Source organism: Pteronotus mesoamericanus, unplaced genomic scaffold (assembly GCF_021234165.1).
Source record: "Pteronotus mesoamericanus isolate MK-2021 breed Mesoamerican mustached bat unplaced genomic scaffold, CSHL_Meso_final contig_73, whole genome shotgun sequence".
Lineage (NCBI taxonomy): Eukaryota > Metazoa > Chordata > Mammalia > Chiroptera > Mormoopidae > Pteronotus > Pteronotus mesoamericanus.
The window spans coordinates 30,620,294-30,633,745 of record NW_026555245.1 but is presented as its reverse complement, the minus strand read 5'-3'; the positions used below and the strand labels follow the sequence as shown (position 1 = coordinate 30,633,745).

Genomic DNA, 13,452 nt, shown 5'->3' with positions numbered 1-13,452 from the left:
GAAGGAGTAAACCTGTCACTGTTTTGTAGACCACATAATGTTATACATATAAAATCCTAAAGACTCCAAAAAAGTTAAAACTAATAAACAAATTCGGTAGTTTCAGGGCATCATATCAATATACAAATACAAAAATCTTTTGTTTTTATACATTACCAACAAACTATCAGAAAGAGAAATTAAGAAAATAATCCCATTTTCAACTGCATAAACAAAACTCCTAGAAATGAATTTAACCAAGGGGGTGAAAGAATTATACACCAAAAGCTGTAAGATGATGAAGGAAATTGAAGAAGACACAAATAAATGAAAAGATATTTCATGCTTACATATTAGAAAATCAATGTTACAAAAATGCGATCCCTATCAAAATTCCAAAAGCTTTTTCACAGAATTAGAACAATCCGAAAGTTCATATGGAACCACAAAAGATCCCAAATAGCCAAAACAAACTTGATAAAGAGGAACAAATCTGGAGATACCACTCTCCCTTGATTTCAAACTATAGATATTTTGCACCCCTTTGTTCATTGCAGTATTCTTTTTAAAAGCCAAGATATGAAAACCACCTAAATGTCCCTCAATGAATGAATGAATAAAAGAGGTGTGGTATGTGCATACAATGTAATACTCAACCATTAAAAAAAGAATGAAATCTTGCCATATGCAACAACATGGATGGACCTTGAAATCCATCCATGGTGAAATGAATCAGGGAAAGACAAATCCTGTATGATTTCACTTATATGTGGAATATTTAAACAAATAAACAAAACAAAACTTACAGATACAGAGAACAGATTGGTGGTTGCCAGAGGGAATGTTGGAGGGAATTTTGAGTGAGTGATGGGGATAAAGAGGCACAAACTTCCAGATACAAAATGAGTAAAGTCATGACAATGTAATATACAGCATGATGATTATATTCAGTAATACTAGATTGTAAATTCTGAATTGGTTAAGGTAGTAAATCTGAAAAGTTTTCACCTCTTTTTCTGACTTAGTATGGTGACAGATGGTGGCCGAACTTACTGTGGAGATCATTCTGCATTGTATGCAGATGTCGAATCATTGTGTTGTACACCTGAAACTAATGTGATGCTGTATTTCCATTATACTTCAATGGTAAAAAGTTTATTAAATAAAGTAAAGCAAAAATATTTTCTGGAAAACACAAAAACAAGTTTTAGTTTTAAGCTTTCAAGCAGCCATGAGGCACATCAAAAAAAAAAAAGAAAGAGAGTTATCACGACATTATTTGTTCTTTTATTTTTTTCTCTTTGTCCTTGAGTCGGTGGGTAAGTGAGGACTTGGATAACAGGTGACAGTCCCTGGGTATCTTCTTGATATAACAGGCACTTTCAAACCTGTTAACAGCAGAATTCTTTCATTAAATGAAATCTTGTTCAGAAATATAATTTTTAAATGAGATGAAAGCAAAGTTACCCTGCTTGGAGTAGGGGTGGAGAGTCAAAAATTATGTTCTCTGGGCTTCCCTTACTCCCACTGTGAGGTATTCATAGGAGACAGGGATAAATAAAGCTATGATATTTACTAAACAGCTGTTTCTAATAAATGATAACCCCCCCATACTTTCAGCCTTGCTTAATATTGAAATAGTGACCAACTTAAACTCCTTTGAATATTGGTAGAAAGCAGTTACATATGAGCTGCCTTTTGTTATCAGTCATTAAAAGAAGGATCAATGTGGTTATAAAAGCTGAATTATTTTAATAACCATACTTAGAATTTCTTGGGGTTTTTTTTTTTTTTTTGCTTTAGGAAACACACTAAGCATATTTTAAAGAATTGGAGGAATTCATATTCAAATATAGATCAAGAAATATATGTATATGAACCAAGATACTAAAAAAGATTACTCAATAGGCAAAGCATAGTAATACCCCCAAATAATGAATACCTCTACCTATACAGGATAAGATAGAGAATATCTATATAGATATACATGTATATCTAAGTTCAAAACTCCTTCCTAAACCTTTTGTTTTCTCCAAAAAATGTTACGTTATCAAGAAAAAGGAAAAAAAGTTAGGGTATACGTCTTTATAACAACAAGAATCTATATTACATAGTATGCTATTCAATAAAATTTTTAATTAAGTTATAATCCACCAAAAGGGTTTAAGAAAATAATATATCAAAAACAATCACTTTATCATGATAAAATCAGACATAACGTACACTGTATACAATGTACATGGCATATTTTTTCAACCAAAGGCATATTTTCAGTTAGAAGTCATCAGAAATAAGATGGAGGAGACTGGAAACGCAAAGCTGTCACCTTAGTTGGCCCCTTCCATTCTGGAAGGGTATTGCTCCAATTGGTGTCAGGCAAACATTGAGAACAAAGGAAATACAAAAGAATGAGCTGAATTCAGATGCTATCAAAGTATGCCCTAAGCCAAAGTTCTGGGAAACTAAGACAGCTGTTTCTTCCCATATTCTAAGCTACACAGAATCTTAAGAACAAAGGCAATCTATCTAAACTTCAAACCAGTATAACACGGAAGGACGTACACTTTCAATTCTCTGTGCATAAAGCAACTTCAAAAGGAAAAGGGAAGGTCCTTTTGTTCTAGGTAAAAGGCCTTAACCACAGACCTAGTGAATGTATCAGACTGCATACACATATTTTTACTGAAAGAAAAAAATGGCTTTTTTTGCCCACAAAACTGTAAAACTTTTATTCAAGTTTAAATGCTCTTGTCTCTTAACAGCCTAAAGGTAAATCAACATAAACGTCTTCATTCTTAATGTTTCCCTACTATTTCAGAACCTGGAATCCACTTTCTGAGAAAAGTATCTATTTCCTTCTTTGGTTTAGAGCATGGGGTCTGGACACACAGGCAAGGGATCCAATCTAGTTCCCAAACAGCATGATTTTGGGCAAATTACTTATCCTCTCAGGGACTGAGCTGCCTCATCTGCAATATGGGGAAACAGTATTTTTCTCATAAAACTGATTTGTAGATTAAACAATAGATGGAATAAATATATATGTGATACATCTCTACAGCATCTGACAATTAGATGTCACTGATATTATTTAGATTATGGTATTACTAATTTAAACTAATTTGAATCAGTTGCCCTGCTTTCTCTTCAATACACACATACTATATCATCAACATGACTTCACACATCCATTCTTCACAATTAATTACCTAAGCATTAACTCTTAATTCAACCTGAACAAAAGTTTCCTTGTCCACACATGGCCTGGAGTGAGTCAGTTAATTGTTCAATGAGTCTGACTAGTAGAAAATGATGTGCTTTGACCACCCACTTTGTTGGATTTAATGTCTTGGGTGTGGGAGATTTCATTTTAAAGAAATCATTTAGCTCTCTCTCGGGTATTCGGTTTGGCATAAATCATGAATTTTCAAGCAAAAGTTTCTTCCAAAATTATTATGAGAATCATGACTCTTTATGTTTATTGTTCAGCTGCCCACCTCTTTCGGTATTGCCTTATACTCAATATTCACTTTTTAAAACTATTGACAAATAAAAAACCATTCACAGCATATAAGGGGAGCTGTAGACATCTAAAATACAATAGAACTGGAACTATTTTAAATGTGTAATTATAATATTTATGATATCGGTGACAATTGTATTGAAAATGCCAAAGTATTGAAACCATATAATTATTAAGACTTTTACTTCCCCTGCAGGTATAAATACATGTGTCTAATAAACTTGCTCACTATGAAAAAACACACTTATATTATATTAAAATATTTAAAACTATTTAATGAGGTTCGTTTCCTTCCAAAAGTAAACTGAGGTTGTGTCTGAACCAGCTTGAGGCAAGGGAAGTTTCAAACATAATGTTTTTAAAACTAGCCATTATTTCCCATGTTGAAAAAAATTGCAATTTTATTTCCTAACAGCAAATGAAACTGTCAGGAAAATTTAGGTGTAATAAAATTGGGTGGTTAAACCAACATGCTAGACTTGAAATAAAACTGAATTAAAGGAATTAAAATTAATTCTTATGTCAGTCAACTCTTTAAAAACAGTATTCAAAACTTACTGTTTTTACAAACAGAACTTCCTTGTTCTTGATAAAGTGCAAAGTTAACTATCTCTTTAATGACCACTAATGCTACTGACGTTGAAATTGTGCATCGAACAATATTTTGCATAAAAACGTGTTGCTTCTGGCAAATTTTCTGTCCACATAAAAAGTTGTCAAGCTGGGTGACTTTAGTGGTACAGAGTTTTAAAATGGTGGATTCAGTCCAAGGTTAGCTAATAACGGCTGACATGCCCTGGAATCTTGAGGCCTAAATCAACATTGTTTTCACAGCTGTAATTAAGCCACCTAATCAGAAGCACATTTTGACGGGACAGTTTCTGGAAGCCAGACATTACAATTTCTTATGCCTGGAGCGCAGTGGCTCATGAGAGGTCCTCGTTTAATTTCAGGTTAAAAAGAAGGGGAGGGGCAGTAAAATAAAAAGACTACTTTTTTTAAGCAACATACAACTGTTGAAATGAAGCAGGCCTATGTGTTCCTGCCTTGACCAGCCCTACATCCCACCCTCCTCTGGCTCTCTGCTGAGTCCCCCAACTCTCAAGTGGCAGCTGCACACAGTGAGATGAAGGGTCTCTGCCAAGATCAACAGATGAGCTGGTCTAAACTGGCTCTCTGTGTGTTCTGATTGTAAATTGTGCTGGTGATGATTAGAGAACTCTAACACAGGATGTCGACTCTTAAAACTGTCCAGAGAAAATAATTTTTTTAAGTTCAGGAAAAATTTTTTTAACGTTTTTTGTGGCTTCGTGCATAGTGTTGTGTCTAAAACTTTCATGTGATTCAAATGAATTCAACCAAATTAAGCAACTCTGTTATTAAAAAAGGAAAAAAGAAGGCCATGGCTTGGCTCGTACAGGGCTCTTCATCTCTAGTTGTTTACGTAACACTGCTGGAGAGTGCGGTTCTCCACCAGCCCACCAGCCATGTGCTCCAACCACCTGCCAACTGAAGGTCTTCCGAAAATGATGAGAGTCTAGGCCGTGATAGTCACATTTTATCAAGTAACTGCACTGACGTCTTTAAAACAGCTAAATTGCCAGGTGAGGTTGTTTTCTGCAGTGTTGTTGCGTTCTGTAACATTTAAACTTTCAACCCCAGAGGCCGTTGTAAAACTATCAATATGAAGGCACTAGTCACTGGAGTCTGATTACATTTAGTTCTGCATTTTAATTACATATGGATTCTATTAACTAAACCTTTTGCCTTATAGGCAACATTTTAATCAAATTACTATAATTTTCAAATATGTTACAATAGTTTGACGAGTTAAAAGTTCACATTCCTAACATATTAAATATCAAAAAAACAGCATAAAAAAGGAAAATACTCCTTACAAATACACTAATACATTTGCAGATTACTTTGGGGACTTTTGTCTGACTAGTTACAAGTTATTGTGAAATTTATTTAACTTCTATACATTTGTAAACGGATTACTGGTGTTAAATATACCAAATTCAAAATATAACTATGTTTCTATCAACTTAGAAACACAAACTCATTTTATTGTTAAAAACTGAAGCAAGAACAAAACAAAACATGGTTAAAAATTAAGTATTTGAAATCAGTACTTATAAGTTCAATCAAAGAATCTTAGAGCTGAGAAGGAATTTACAGTAGATTTCACCTAGTTTAAACCCTTCATTTTACAGCCAGGAAAAACCAAGTCCAAGGAGATTGTACGATTTATTTCCTGAAGCTTGTGGTGAGTTGATAACAACGCTAGTTCTAGTTCTAGGATCCAAGTTTTTTCTGACTCTCTGTCATGCCACTTTCCAATACAACATAGTGCCATTCTGATAAAACAACAATACAGCTGCCAATCCCCTAATACCAAGAACACACAACAAAAATTTACCTTTTTAACAACTATAAAGTGTACAATTCAGTGGCATCAGCTCTGTTCACAATGTTGTGCGACCATCACAACTATCTTCGCTCTAGAATTTTTCAATCCCACCAAAAGGAAATCCCACATCCACTAAACAGTCCTTCTCCATTCTCTTCTCCCCACCTCCCTCCATCAACAACTTATCTGCTTTCTGACTTTATGGAGACAGAATATGCTTATTCTACATATTTCTTGTAAATAGAATCATACAAGATTTGGCCTTTTGAGCCTGGCTTCTTTCATTGAGCATAATGTTTTCAAAGTACATCAATGTTGCAATATGTATTAGTGTTTCATTCTTTCTATGGCTGAAAAAATATTGCATTGTCTGGATACCACGTTTGTTTATCTATTCACCAACAGATGGACATTTGGGTTGTTTGGACCTTTTGGCTATTGTGAAAAGAGTTGCTATAAACATTGGTTATTTTTCTCTTTTTTAATGGCATTCCTAGTAAGTGTGAAGTGGTATCTTATTGTGGTTTTGACTTGCATTTTCCACACTCACTGATGATGACGTTGAGAACCCTTGCATGTGTTTGTAGGTCATTTGTATATCTTATTTTGAAAAGTATCTATTCAAGTCATTTGCTCATTTTAAAAATTAGGCCTTTTTGTAGTTGAGATGTAAGGGTTCTTTATATATTGGACCTTAATCAGATATATAATTGTAAATATTTTCTCTCATTTTCTGTAGGGTGTTTTTAATACACAAAATGTTTTTAATTTTGATAAAGTCCAATTTACTTATTTTTTTCTTTTATCACTCATGCTTTATATATCATATCTAAGAATCCACTGTGCCAAGGTCAAGCTCATGAAGCTTTATTTCTAAGTTTTTATCAGGAATTTTAGGTCTGATAGTTAGGTGTTGGATTGATTTTGAGTTAATCTTCGTCTATGATAAGAGGTTAGTGTTTAAAAAATATATTTTTGAAAATAAGCTTCCTACTCATTTATGTATATTAGACTTCTATTTCTGAAGTAAACCTCACTTACTCTTATTTTTGCAAGGCCTGGGCATAGCTAATTTTAATTTAGTATATATCAGTGTTCTCATCAGTTACTGAGTACCCGCCATGTGAGTAGAAGTATTACACTGGTCATTTTCAGCCTGTGTGGGTAAACATACAGAAACAGGGGTCTCAAAAAATCTGACAAAGCTTAAAATTATCTAAGTGGTATGCTGAAAAGAATGTTCTTGTCATAAATCATTTTTGGCTTGAGGGTTTGGGGGGTTTTTGTTTTGTTTTGTTTTTTAAGGAAGAGTAGTGGAGAGGAAAAGACATCCAATTTATATTAAAGTTCTACTTAAAATTTTATATTGTATAATAATAATATACAAGTTATATTCATTCTCATTGTTTGCTAGAGAAATATATGAAATATTATTTGATGGGTATTAAGAAATTTTGTGTGGGAAAAACTTGGGGGGGAAATATGATTTGTGCAACATATATGTTCCATAACAAGTATGTTTGAACAAATATTATTGAAGGAATGTTCTTCCAATTAATTTCAATTCAAATCATAATTTATTCAAGTCGGATCACTATAATGGATTTCTTTTAATAAATCATAATATGGTAATACATACACAACTAATTGATTATACAAGTCAGGCTACTGTTTAGTGCTTAGACAGGTAAATACAGTGATAAATGAACATAACAAAGGGAACCCTTACTTCTGCCAATTGGGAGATGAACTAAAATAACAAGGTGGAGTCAGAACATTCCTGAATGTCAATGATAAAGAATTTTTACTTAATCTAGAAAAAAGTGCAGAGCCAAAATGTTTTGAGTCAAGCTACGGCCTGACCATATCTGTAAGTTGGAAAGATACACGGGCATTAATGTGGCAGGCAGGATGGAAAGGGGAGATCTAGATACGGGGAAACCCGTCGGAAAACCACTGCAATAGTCCCAGGAAATTTTAATGTGACCACAAGGGTAGGAAGGAGAAAGTTAATCTTAGTGATCTGCAGTGGTAGAAACAATAAGACTTAGCAGTTGATTAAATATTCATGGTAGAGGGAAAAGTGGAACAAATGGTAGGGGTCTTCTTGGGATAGCTATGTCAGACATCGGGAATGTAGGGAAAGGAGAATCTAGAAAAATGGGGAGTGGTAACATTGTATAACATGTTCAGTTTGGGACCTCAGTGAGTTTGAGGTGTCTGTTAAAAACTGAAGTCAAACAAAGATGATGGCCTAAGTAAAGATGGGTCGCTTCTTCACACAACCACATCAAAATTACAACTAAACTATAGAAAAGCCATCATTCAGAACTGTCATAGATTGAGCTGAATGGAAGTCCAACAATTACAAAATTAAAGAAGAAATTACATCATTACTGGTAGGAGGAGCAGAGATGCAGAACGAACTAGTCCCACATCCACATGTGGTGAATAAAAATCAGGAGGGATATCTCAGGAGTGAGGGGTCCCAGCCCCATACCAGGCCCCTCAGCCCAGGGGTCCAATGCCAGGAAGAGAAGTCCCCATAGCGCCTGGCTGTAAAAAACAATGGGGATTGAGGCTGTGGAAGATGGAACCTGCTGGAATCCCTGGCAGATCCTCTTAAAGGATCTGTCCACAGACTTAAGACTGGCTCCCTCTGAGCTCCAGTGCTTGAAAGGCAGCAGAGATATCCAAGGAGGACCTGAATTTTCCAGCATCAGAGCAAGAGCTGGGGGACAGCTTTCTCCCAGACAGAAGTGCTGGTAGAGGCCATTGTTCCTTTCCGAGCCCTACTCCCACAGAGCTATGAGCCTAGAGCTGGAAGATGGGCACCATACCTAAGACTCCATCAACCTGGCTCACACTGTTTGCCCTGCCCTGATGATTCCCTGAGGCCCTACCCCACCCAACTCTCGGGGCCTATCTTGGCCTATGCTTCAGATTTATCTCAAATTATCTCAAACAAGCAGCATCTTCAGTGAGCTCTGTAACTCTGGCTAAGTTGCCCTGGGTCTGGCACTAGCAGCAGCCTGTGTTGGTTCACAGCTTGGTCTCACCTGGGCTTCTCCAAGCCTAGGAAAAGTAGCAGCCATCTGCAGATGTTTTGTAGCTTATGCTGTGTAGCCCCAGACAGAACACAGGTGGTGGCTGACACTGGATGTGCCAACAACAGTCAAGGCTCAACTACAACAGGAGGGTATACACAGCCCCCATAGGGGGTGCACCTCAAGTACTCAGCTTGAGGTAATAGGGGAGGTTGTGCCACTAGACTGTACAGGAAACCTACTACATTAGGCCACTCGACCAACCCTGGGAGACATACCAGCTCTACCTAATACATAAAAACAAACACAAGGAGGCTGCCAAAATGAGATGAAGAAACATAGCCCAAATGAAAGGAGAGAACAAAACTCCAGAAAAGGACTAAACAAAATGGAGACAGGCAAGTTACTAGAGGCAGAGTTTAAAACACTGGTTATAAGGATGTTCACTGAACTTAGTGAGAACTTCAACAGCATAAAAAAGAGCAATGACTACAAAAAAGAACCAGTCAAAAATAAAGGATATAGTCATTAAAATAAAGAAAAATGTACAATGAACCAACAATGTAGATGGAAAAAGGCAAGAATCAAATCAGTGATTTGAAATATAAGGAAACAAAAAACACTTAATCAGAACAGCAAGAAGAAAAAAGAATCCAAAACAATGAAGATAGTGTAAGGAGGCTCTTGGATAACTTCAAGTGTACCAATGTTTGCATCATGGGGGTGCCAGAAGGAGAGGAGAGACAGCAAGTAATTGGAAACCTATTTGAAAAAAAATGACAGAAAACTTCCCTAACCTGGTGAAGGATATAGACATACAAGTCCAGGAAGTGCAGAGAGTCCCATACAAGATGATCCCAAAGAGTCCCACCCCAAGTCATATCATAATTAAAATGCCAAAGTTAAAGACAAAGAGAGAATCTTCAAAGATGCAAGAGAAAAGCAGTTATTGGGTTGGCAAAAAAGTTCATTTGTTTTTTTCCATAAAATGGCTCTAGTAGCACTTAGTTACATTTAACTTCATTTGAAATAATTTTGTTAGATTGTATTGTGACAGCTGTCATATCAGCGTGCATTTTTAAAAAAACTAATCAAAATGGTGTATTTTTGTGCAGCCATTTATTGAAGATAGAAGAAAATACACATTTTTGGCATATTATGCTTTATTATTTCAAGAAAGGTATAAAAACTCAACTGAAATGCAACAAAAATTGTGCAGTGTATGGAGAAGGTGCTGTGACTGATCGTATGTATCAAAAGTGATTTGTGAAGTTTCATGCTGGAGATTTCTAGCTGGATGGTGCTCCATGGTCAGTAGACCAGTTGAAGTTGATAGTGATCAAATGGAGGTATTAATTGAGAACAATCAACATTATACCACGCAGGAGAGAGCCGACATACCCAGAATATTCAAATCAATAAAGTCATTGGTGAAAATGAAAAATGTGTCTTTTAGTCTATGGAAAAAACTAAACAAACTTTTTGGCCAACCCAGTACAAGGGAAGCCCCAGGAGATTGTCAGCTGATTTCTCAAGAGAAATTTTGCAGGCTGGAAGGGATTAGCAAGAAATATTCAAAGTGATGAAAAGTGAGGGCCTACAATCAAGATTACTCTACCCAGCAAAGCTATCATTTAGAATTGAAGTGCAGTTAAAGATCTTCCCAGACAAGAAAAAGCTAAAGCAGTATATCACCATCAAACCGGCACTATATGAAATGTTAAAAGGTAAGAAGAAGAAAGAAAAAAAGAAAGAAGAAGACCAAAAATATGAACAATAAGAAGGTAACAACAACAAAAAAATATGAATAATAAGATGGCAGCATCTATCAACAATTGAATCTAAAAAACAAAATAAACAGACAAGCACAACAGAAACAGAATCATAGATACAGAGAATGTTTTGATGGTTGCCAGATGGGAGGGCGGTGGGGGATGGGGCGGAAAAGATGAAGAGATTAAGAACTACAAATTGGTAGCTACAGAATTGTCATGGGGATGTAAAGTACAGCATAGGGAATAGAGTAGCCAAAGGATATATATGCATGTCCCACGGGCATGGACAGTGGTGTGGAGATTGCCTCAGGGAGTGGGGGGGCCTGCATAGAGGGGGCAAGGGGTGAAAAGGTGGGACTACAATAGCATAATCAATAAAATATAATGTAAAAAAATTATTTAAAAATAAAATAAATGAATGGGTATTTTAAAAAAAGGAAACTGAAGTAGAGACTTCCAAAAATCCAGCAGACAACTAAAGCCCTCAAAGAACTCAATTTAGTGAGGATAAAATAGCAGAAGAAATACTCAGAAGCATTTGTAGTTGCTGCCATTCTTGGAACAACTAAAAAAAATTATTGAAGTATTGAACTGCCAAATGACCATCTATATTTCTACAACTTAATCACTGATTATAATGATCAGAGTTTAACATTTTCATTCTTGCCACTCCTTGCTCATCAACTTTTCAGTAATATTTCATCACTTAAAAACAGAATTATATAAATGTAGGGTGGGGCTAAAGTTGGTTTACTGTTGGTCACACAGAAAATAATATAATAATAAATAATAATACAAGAATAACTGTTTCACATACAACTGTGAACCTACTTTTACCTACTTTTAAATTTACATATAAAATGCATATATCTAATATAAAATGTTTATAATTACAGAAATAACATGCTTATACAATTATGTTACATTTATATTTCTATGAATATAAAATTTATAATATAATATCATGCCCGACATCATTCATTTATCCTATTAAACTGCATCATACAAAAACTAAAATGCTGGAAAGGGGATGTGAGGCCAGTGGAATATACATTATTACCTCCAGGACTCTGATTATTATGCAAAAGAGCTTGAGTTTCTGGACTATGAGGAACTTTTACACGTTTGGATATGCATGTCAAGGACCAAGGAATATTTTTGCATGTTGACTATGCTGTCCCACCTTCTGGTATTTTATGTTTCCTTTATTTAAAGCAAAGGCCAGGGCTGGAGGTCATGATAAAAATATAGGAGAATTTAATGAGCATCTAAGTACGCAGTGTTTAGCAAAAGGGTAAAGCAGCAGATGTTATTATGGAAGCACATGTCAGCGAATTTTGAGAATAAATAGAAAAAAAATAAAACCTGCATTTTGGAAAGGTAACTACATAAAGCAAAAGGAGTAGATGTTTGCAGTGCACTTGTGGGAGATGCCTCACTCAGAGCGCTTCCACCCAGCGGAGAATCACAGCTCTCGGGGCACGCTCCTCCTCTGGTTTCCTCTCCAACAATTCTCCACCTAACTCACTTTGCTCCAATCATACAGACATATTTCCATTCCTTGAGCACTCCATGCTTTCTCTTGTCAATTCCTATTTAATTTTCATTTTCTCAACTAAGATTTCAACTTCTCAGGCAGACCACCCCAAGCCTAAATTAGGTCCCCCAGTTATGCTCGTACACTCTCACAGCACTCTATGATTCCACCTGACTATTATTCTTTTAAATATTTGAATAATAGTCATATTGTCACTATACTCAAAGTGTCACGATGGTAGAGTTTTGTCTTAAACTACATTGCAGTCTCACAGGAAAGTCTAACAGACCAAAGGAAGAAAAATCAGAGGCTTTGGGCTGTAATCTAATTGGGTTTTAGTGAAATACGTAGGAGTAAGACTTGATAATCTATACTTTATACCTCTAAAATGCTCCCTCGCTCAACAAATTAAGTCAAGGCTTATGGTTCGTTTAAAAAAGTTATTTTTCTTGAAGGGCCAAAAACTCAATAATAAATATCAAGAATCAACTGAAATAAAGTATTTGAAGGTTTATGAAAGCAACTTACCTTAAGTTCTATCAGTTTCTATATCCCCACAATATTAATACTAACAAACAATCTTTCCTCAGTCAAGAAAACATAATAAAAATAAATGTGACAAAATGTTATTTGAGAACTTAAGAGAAAGGGGAATATTAGTTTTTTATTTTTATCTAAACCAAACCAAGATACCTAACCCTTTCACTTTTATTAGCAAAACCACTGACAACTATCAAATCTGACATAATGACACAAAGGTATCTCCCGTGCAAAGATACTAACCAAAATGCTCCTCTGATTTGTAATTTATTACTTTCTCATAAATAAAGTACTGTAGAATTGGAAACACACTGCTTAAACACACAGTGGTAATGAGGCAAGGCAATGCTGTAGCTTGCAGCATCGTAACTCACTGTGAAGTATTTGGGTTTGGCATTCTGTGTTTCACAGATTGAAATATCATATGTTTCTCCATAGCTGTGGGTTTGCCGGCATCCAAACACCCACAAGTAATTGGTTCTGACTGCTGTACTGTTCTCCACTGGGCTGTATGGGACTCAAAAGCCCTTTCTGGTTGCTATTACTCAAGATAAAAGCTCTAGAGCAGCCCTAAGTTAATGGGTCAAAGACCAACATACTGAAAACGTTAAAGTACTGGCAAGTGTACAACTGATGAG

The 13,452-nt window shown here is 35.6% G+C and overlaps 1 protein-coding gene across 1 annotated transcript in view; it reads right to left on the bottom strand.

The window, feature by feature from the left end:
* The window catches only part of CCDC171 (coiled-coil domain containing 171), a 289,149-nt gene that overhangs the window by 27,195 nt on the left and 248,502 nt on the right, over nucleotides 1-13,452 (bottom strand). The gene's annotated exons all lie outside the window — the stretch shown is intronic.